The following is an 8,118-nucleotide window of genomic DNA, read 5'->3' as shown; positions in this document are numbered from 1 at the left end:
AGCAAGCATGCATGCATGAAGCCATTGCTCTCTGGACATAGTGCAACCAGGTGCTTCACTCCTCCTGACTCGGGACATAGTACAACCGGTTTCTGCCACCCTGACTGCCCTGCAGTGATAAACTGTACTCTGACATTGTGAGCCCCCCCCCCCCCCCCCCCCCAAAAAACATCTTTTCTCCTTTAAGTTGCTTTTGCCAGTGTTTTGTCACAGCAACAGGGTCAAAACAAACAAAGACTGATAGTTTAATTGGCTTAATGATTCTGGTGGCGGGAAGTAAACTTGTGCAGAATGGCAGATGTGTTAGGGGGAAGAAGTAAGAGTGAGCAAGAACGCTGAATTCATTTTAGAACCGTCTGCTCTCTTGGGATGTAATATAGTATCCTGAGATCTGCTCCACTCCCTTGAGACCATTAATTCATTCAGGAGGGTCAGGCCTCTAACTACACCCCCCCCCCTTCTTCTAGGCCCCACCAAGTCATCACCACCTCAACATCGCTACACAGGTAATCAAGATTCTAGCACACATGCCTTTGGGAGATATCATCAAACCATATCAAAAGCATGGCATCGCCCTTGCAACTTTCAGAGTCAGAGCAAGGCTCATGGTTAGCCACAGGCAGGTAGAGCAGGTACTACCAACACTACTACAAAATAATGGAAGAATATCAAAGGCGGTTGGGGATTTAGCTCAGTGGTAGAGCGCTTGCCTAGCAAGCGCAAGGCCCTGGGTTCGATCCTCAGCTCCACATTAAAAAAAAAAAAAAGAAGAATATCAACGGCAAATGGAATGGGATTTTAAAAAGTATTGAGTCTAGCTACTGTCTAGATAATGTGCAAATATATGGTGCAACCACAGTTTGGCTGTACCATATTTAAATTCACAATAAATAAAGGGACTTCCACCATTGGTGTTGTAATTTCTAATAATCATGCTGGAAACAACATACAATTTTCAGGGACAGAAAGCTCTGATGTCGCCTCCCAAAGCCAAGGAACCCCCTGGCATTTCCACCTTTCCCTCCTTCCTCACAGAATAGTTCCTGGCTCTTTGGATGCATTGTGTCAGCTCATCATGTAGGACCAGCAGCTCTTGGACCAATGCTATTTGGAGTGGTATCCTCAGCTGCTACCCTCATGCTTGCTCCATTACAGATGTACAATAAACCTATGTCCAGCTGGACGGCACCCCTACCCTATCAGGGAGTAGCCAGCTGCCCTCTGCTGGTCACCCAGGACCTGCAACTTTAGTCTACTGTGTTACTCTGCCCTTTCTTACCCGTGGGAAATTGCCCCTTCTTACAGAATCTTCTTTTAACAACCACACACCTTACAGAAGATAGACAGTAACCAAAAGGCCAGCAGCAAAGCTGACCTAGGGAGGAATGTATTGGTATACTGCTAACAGCACCCTCAGAGGGGCTATCCCTGGAACACTACGGCTGTAAGTGTGACCGTGAAAATACTCTAACATCCATTGTTGTTGTTGTTGTTATTATTATTATTATTATTATTATTATTATTATTATTTATTACTAGAGGGGGTTAGAGACAGGGTTTCTCTGTGTAGTTTTGGTGCCTGTCCTGGATCTCACTGTGTACACCAGGCTGGCCTCAAACTCACAGAAATCTGCCTGCCTCTGCCTCCTGAGTGCTGGGGGATTAAAGGCATGTGCCACCACTACCTGGCACAGCCAGCCATTATTATGATACATATTTGGCAATTTCCATTTTTTTTTTAAATTACTTGTCCTCTATAAAGGGAGCCCATGTGTGAGTGCCTTATAGTAAAGGATCCAATTTGGATCCTTAATACAACTAAATTAACTTTTTTTTTTTTTGCAAATGCAGAGGACACCCACAAACTCCTACCCATACCCATAAAAACACACCAATGCTTCCAGCCACTGGCAGGCAACAGAGACTCAATCACCAATGCATCCCAGTATAAACAAGGACCATACCAATGTTCAGCATATCATGACAAGCCAGTCTTAGCCTACAGCATAGCTTTCCACTGGCCATCCTTCCCTTACCAAGAGAAGACTAGAAATTCAATATCTAATTGATACTAATATCCATCAAATGTAAGACACACCTCACACAAATATGTGGGCAATAGGAAGCTGAGCCCATAACCAACTGAGTTGCCCCAGATGCCGTGATGGCAGATAAACCATAGGCTTGTTTCACTGTACTATCACAGACTCTGATTCCTACCACTTAGAACTGCACAGCCCCATGACTTCATGGGAACACAGAGAATACAGGTGGCAAGGGCAGCCCCAGGGTCCTGAGAGAGAATCCAACAGCCTCACTTAGCTCAAGGTTTCATCCATTTTCTGTATTCAATTTTGGTTGGAAATTCCAGTGGGATTTTATTGAACAGAAGAACGCCACTCTAACAATTTACCCTCATAAACTCCATTAGAGTCAACCCACCACAGTATACAGTTTCTCCAACAGCACCTTGCTTTCGTGCCCCAGGGGTCATCCATTTGTAGGACAGCAGCATGGTGTGTATGTGATTCACCACACAACGGTAAACAGCAACACAGATACTATGTCCATGGAAATACCCACATGCAAGGCTGGGACTTTGCACAGAACCTTTGTGCACTTCAGGGAGTATGGTTTCAAGTGAGGAGTGCTGCCATTTGCTAATTAGCTGCGTACCAGTTGACACAGCTTACTATATTTTGCCCTAAGATTTAAAAAAAAAAAGATATATTGTTGATATTGCTATTTTAATTATATGTAGGGGTGTGTGTGTGTGTGTGTGTGTGTATGTGTGTGTGTGTATCTACATATGGGTATATATACACAAGTGTCAGTGCTTTTGTAGATAAGAGGCATCATATCCCCTGGAGCTAAAGTTATAGATGGTTGTGAACTGCCTGACATGGGTGGAAACTTGGATTCTCCAAAAGAGCAACAGGTGCTCTTAACCACTGAACCATCCAGCCTCAACCCTAAGTTTTACCAATAGCTAGGAATGTGTTTAGAAGGGCCTCAGACTAAAATAAAAACCTTTTAGCATAATCTGCTAGCTCTTCCCTACTAAGTAGGCCAAATAGTTAAGAACAGGCTTTAAAATACTGCCTTCTGATACAGATGGTGTCTTACATCTATAAAAACAGGAAAGAGAGTCAGAAGGAATGTCATAAATTAGGGACCAGCCTGGACTATACAATGAGTTGCAAGCCAGCCTGATTACAAGGTGAGACCCTATCTCAACCCCCACCCCAATAAAAAAAAAATTCACCACCACCATCGCCACTGAAAACAGATCCTGTCTTGTGACCTATACAATTATAAGTCTCCAAAATGTTTTAGCACTGGCTTTAAACTTGGACATCTGAATAACCTACAATGTAGATTGTAACATAACATGGAAGTAGTTTAATACATAAATAAGTCTATAATGGCCCCTAAATATTGGCCCTGATGTTATGTACTTCTTAAAAAGCTGAGGCTCTTAGCTTAAAATCAATTGCTACAAACCAAAATGTTCATACAACCTTTTGAATTAACTACAGCCCAAACAAACATATTTTCTATCTACTTAGTGTATGCTAATCTGCTAGCAACAGTGTAGATGGATTTCTAAACAGTCTTATTAAATAAGAAACACAGAGCCAAATACAGGGGTGCAAGCCGTAGAGATCAGAGCAATAGCCATGACTAGCCTTAGCTTACCACCAGCAGTAGCTTCTCCACAGAGAGAGAGCTTCTTCCTGCCTAACCCGCACTTTTATTGCTTTCCTGTTCTGCCTTCTCATTGGCTCTAAACCCAGCCACATGACTTCCTCATCACTCCCTGTCTATACAGACCTCCAGGTCTCTATGGTTGGTACTGGGATTAAAGGCTTGTCTCACCAGGCTTGGCTGTGTCCTTGATCACACAGAGACTCTGCCTGCCATGTGATCGGATTAAGGGCATGTGCTACCACCACCTGACTCTGCTTATGGCTCACTTTGACCTCTGACTCCCAGGCAACTTTATTTACTAATATACAAATAAAATGACATTTCAGCACAAATAAATTATCACCATACAACAGATAACCCTTGGGTTATAACAAGCCAAGCTGCTGCTGCTGCTGCTGCTGCTCTTCCAAACTCTCTGATCTAGGGACTCATGTGCCTGGCTGAACTGTGGTTTCCTGTGTGACTGTCCCAAACCTCAGGATCTCAGAATATTTTTGCAAAAAGAGTCATTAAGGAAGTAATTAAATTGAAATAAGGTTTTTTGTTAGTTGGTTTTTGGTTTTTTGTTTTTTTTTTTTTGGTTTTTTGAGACAGGGTTTCTCTGCGTAGTTTTGGTGCCTGTCCTGGATCTCACTCTGTAGACCAGGCTGGCCTTGAACTCACAGAGATCCGACTGGCTCTGCCTCCCAAGTGCTGGGATTAAAGGCATGCTCCACTGCCGCCTGGCTGAAATAAAGTTTTAAGTATGGGCTCTAATTCAGTATGGCCTGGGTCCCTTTAAGAGGAAATTGAGACACACACACACACACACACACACACACACACACACACACACACACACAGGAGTGAAGCTATAAGGACACTGGGAGGAGAGAGGCCTTAGGAGAAACCCACCACACCCACACCTCGACCTTAAACCTCCATCTCCCACTACAGTGAAGGGATACATTTATTAAGCTCCTTGGGCTGTGACTTTGTTATAGTACCCTGAGTGTGCTCCAGTCCTGCTGCAGAAAAGCATTCCATAAGAACATGACCCTCCCTGCTGCCCCTTTCCTCCAGTCTCTCACCTATTTCTCATCTGGGGTGTGGACCCCCACTTTGAGGGAATTCTCTCCTTGGCAACCTATCGAAGTGTCACTTACATGTTGTATTCTGTCACATCTGGTCCCATCTTTTCCTCCATCTACCTCAAAACCCTCACACTCACATTACATTTGTGTTTATATTTACATACACCTGTATCATATTCAAGCACGTTTTGGATGACTGACACGTTGACGCTGCTGGAGACTGAGCTATATAGCAGCAGGCATCATAGCTGGAAACTAAAAGTAGTGATGCCTGGATCCTGAGGCTCTCCACAAAGCCACAGATTCCTAAGAAGAGACAAGTAGGGCATCTAAGTTTGTGACAAGCATGTCATTACACATGAGACCCTACAGGGTTATAGGCTGTACTGACAGATGTACATAGATATCACAGGGAGATATTACAACAACCTTCTGAATTGATAAACTACTATTTCAAGGAGCTGGGAAGGAGCTTGGGCAGTAAACTGCTTGCCATGCAAGCATGTGGAATTGAGCTTTACCCCAGCAGACAGCTTTGGTTGTGTGTGGGAGCACACACCTGTAACCCAGAGTTGGGGAGGTACAGGTATCACTGAGGCTGGCTGGCCAGACAGTCCAGCCGAAAGAGTGAACTCCAGCTTCAGCGAGGCATCCTGTCTCAAAAGTTAAAATAATGAATTTTGTTTTACAGCTGAAGAGAATTCTATCATGTATATGTACAACATTTTCATTGTCCATTCATCATTTTAAGGACATAAAGGTTGTATTTTCTAGCTATTATAAATAGTATCAATGAACATGGCTGAGCAAGTATCTGTGGAGTAGGATGCTGAGTCTTCAGGCACATGGGAAGGAGTGGTAGAGCTGGGTCATATGGTAGATTTATTTCTTAGCTTTCTGTTCACTTCAACACTAATTTCCTTAGAGGCTGCACAGTTCGCAACTCCCCCAACAGTAAATGAGGATTCCCCTTTCCACATCCTCACCAATGTTTGTTGTCAGCTGTTTTCCTGACATTAGCCATGCTGACTGGGGCAAAATGAAATGTCAAAGTACTTTTAATTTACATTTCCTAATTGCTAAGTATACTGAACACCTCTAGATATTTTCGGGTAAATGAATGGAACCAGAACATACAATTCTGAGGTGACCCTGACCCAAAAAGACAATCTCTGTGAGTTTTCAATGTGGATCCTAGCTTCAAACCTTTAGAGTCTATCACCTGGAGTAACAGTGACCATCAGGAAAGCAAAGGGACCCTGGCGGAGCTCTAGCAAGGGGAAGAGTGGGACATGGTGCAAGGAAGGGGAGACTACAGAAGGGACTTACCTGGGAGGGGAGAGAGACACAGAGGGAGAGGGAGGAAGGTGGGATAAATAATACTAAGGATGTCTGAAAAAGTGGTAAGGAATCACACACATGCCAGACGGTGGGGCACGTGCCTTTAATCCCACCACTTGGGAGGCAGAGCCAGGCAGATCTTTGTGAGTTTGAGGCCAGCCTGGTCTCCAGAGCGAGACCCAGGGCAGACACCAAAACTACACTGAGAAACCCTATCTCGGGGGGGAAAAAAAAATTACACACCCCCAGGCCTCCTTGTGGTTACCACAGGCTATGTTCTTACACTGTATAGAAAGAGGAGGCAGAAAGAGGAGATGTGTGAGAGTATATACAAGTATGTTTGTGAGTGTATGTCTGTGTGAGTGTGTATGTAAATGTATGAGTGTGTATGTGTGAGTATGTATGGGTGGGCGTGTATGTGCACGTTAGTGTGTAAGTGACTCTGTGTGTGTGTGTGTGTGTGTGTGTGTGTGTGTGTGTGTGTAATTTAAATGAAATTACACCAATTGAGAAGACAATGTTTTCTAAGAGCCATAGACTACAACCAGACATGAGAAACCTCAGGGGAGTTACTGGTCATGGGAGTCCAAGAGACTCCCCAAACAATAGAAACATTGCCCTTGGTTGCCCCCTAGAAATTAAAGGTAAGTCCTTATTGCTGAAGACACTACGCATGTTAGACACAGGACTTGGAGGAACTAAGCTGGAACCAGCCTGAAAGCCTCTTCTTCCCAAGGACCAGCTCTTAAGTATGAGAAGGAGCTATGTAAGCAGCCAAAGGGAGAAAAGCAACAGTACAACAGTAACCCCTCCTGCCTGTAACACCTGTTACCAAACCAGTGGCCAGAATGGCAAGACATCCCAAAAGAGGAAATCCGATTGGACTGAAGGCCCAGTCAATGGAGGGAATTCATGTACATTATCCATGCTGGTGAAGCCATGGGCCCTAAAGAGAACCAACTACTGCCACCTCACTAAGCCAGTATAATTTCCAACTGCATTCCAAATACTTACCCTCTACCCACAGGTAAGTGTGGTACTCACTCCTCACCAAATAAGTATCTTTCAGCAGCAGATGGAGACCATTACAGAAAACAACAAGTGGCCAGAATGCCAGACCAACGGAATGGGTTGACCACTGATACATCTACAACACCATCGTGACACCTAAGCCTCAAGGAACACGCAAAGTGGGGGTGGATGGAGGGGTTTTAAGAGCCAGAGAACCAGGATGGGGTGTCTGTTGCTGGACAATGCTGTCTACATATGACAAGGAACTGCACCCAAGAAGTCTCAATAAAATGATTGCCTAAACAAGACCTTAAAAATGGCAATACCAATATGCATGCCAACATGCATGGCATGGGTGACTGACTTCTTATGGCTCTTCACCCCCAGAAGAGCTACAGGAAACTGAGAGTTGCTTTGAGAGGGAGACCTTCTCCATGGGCCAGCCCACTGACAGATGAGCCAGTCCCAAGAGGTCAGCCCTAAACACATACGAGTAATATTAAATATCGTAATAGATTGTCATTATAAACGTTATACATACATATGTAAACATAAAATATGCATGTATATGTATAATTAAAGAAAAAGAAACCATACAAGTGAGTGTGATGGCACAGACCTTAAGTCTCAGCACTCAGGAGAATTCAGAGGCTGCTGGGTCTTTGTGAACTTGAAGCCAGCCTGGTCTACATGGTGAGTTCCAGGACAGAGCCAGTGTTACATAGAGAGACCCTGTCCAAATATGTCTTTCTTCTGCCACGTTCCCCGAGGCTTCAGTGGAGAGACAGTGTTGTAGATTTATCAAGTGGGACAGTAAGAAGGAGTGCGTGGGGCCTGGGAGGAATTGGAGGAAGGAGAGGGAAGGGAAAATGATGAAAATATAGTACTCAAATATGAAATTCTAAAAAATAAAAGGAGGCACAATCAAGGAAGACACTCAAGGTGGACTTCTGCCTCTACTCACAGGCACACACTCTCTCAC

At 44.1% G+C, this 8,118-nt stretch overlaps 1 non-coding gene across 1 annotated transcript; it reads left to right on the top strand.

The window, feature by feature from the left end:
- Positions 1-6,373: 6,373 nt before the first annotated feature.
- Positions 6,374-6,443, top strand: LOC118584938. Its single transcript, XR_004945105.1, has one exon. It is a non-coding gene; the product is annotated as a small nucleolar RNA SNORA51 (small nucleolar RNA).
- The last annotated feature ends 1,675 nt before the right edge of the window (positions 6,444-8,118 follow it).

The sequence above is a fragment of the Onychomys torridus genome, chromosome 5 (assembly GCF_903995425.1).
Source record: "Onychomys torridus chromosome 5, mOncTor1.1, whole genome shotgun sequence".
In the NCBI taxonomy this organism is placed as follows: Eukaryota; Metazoa; Chordata; class Mammalia; order Rodentia; family Cricetidae; genus Onychomys; species Onychomys torridus.
This window is presented reverse-complemented; position numbering and strand designations above follow the sequence as displayed.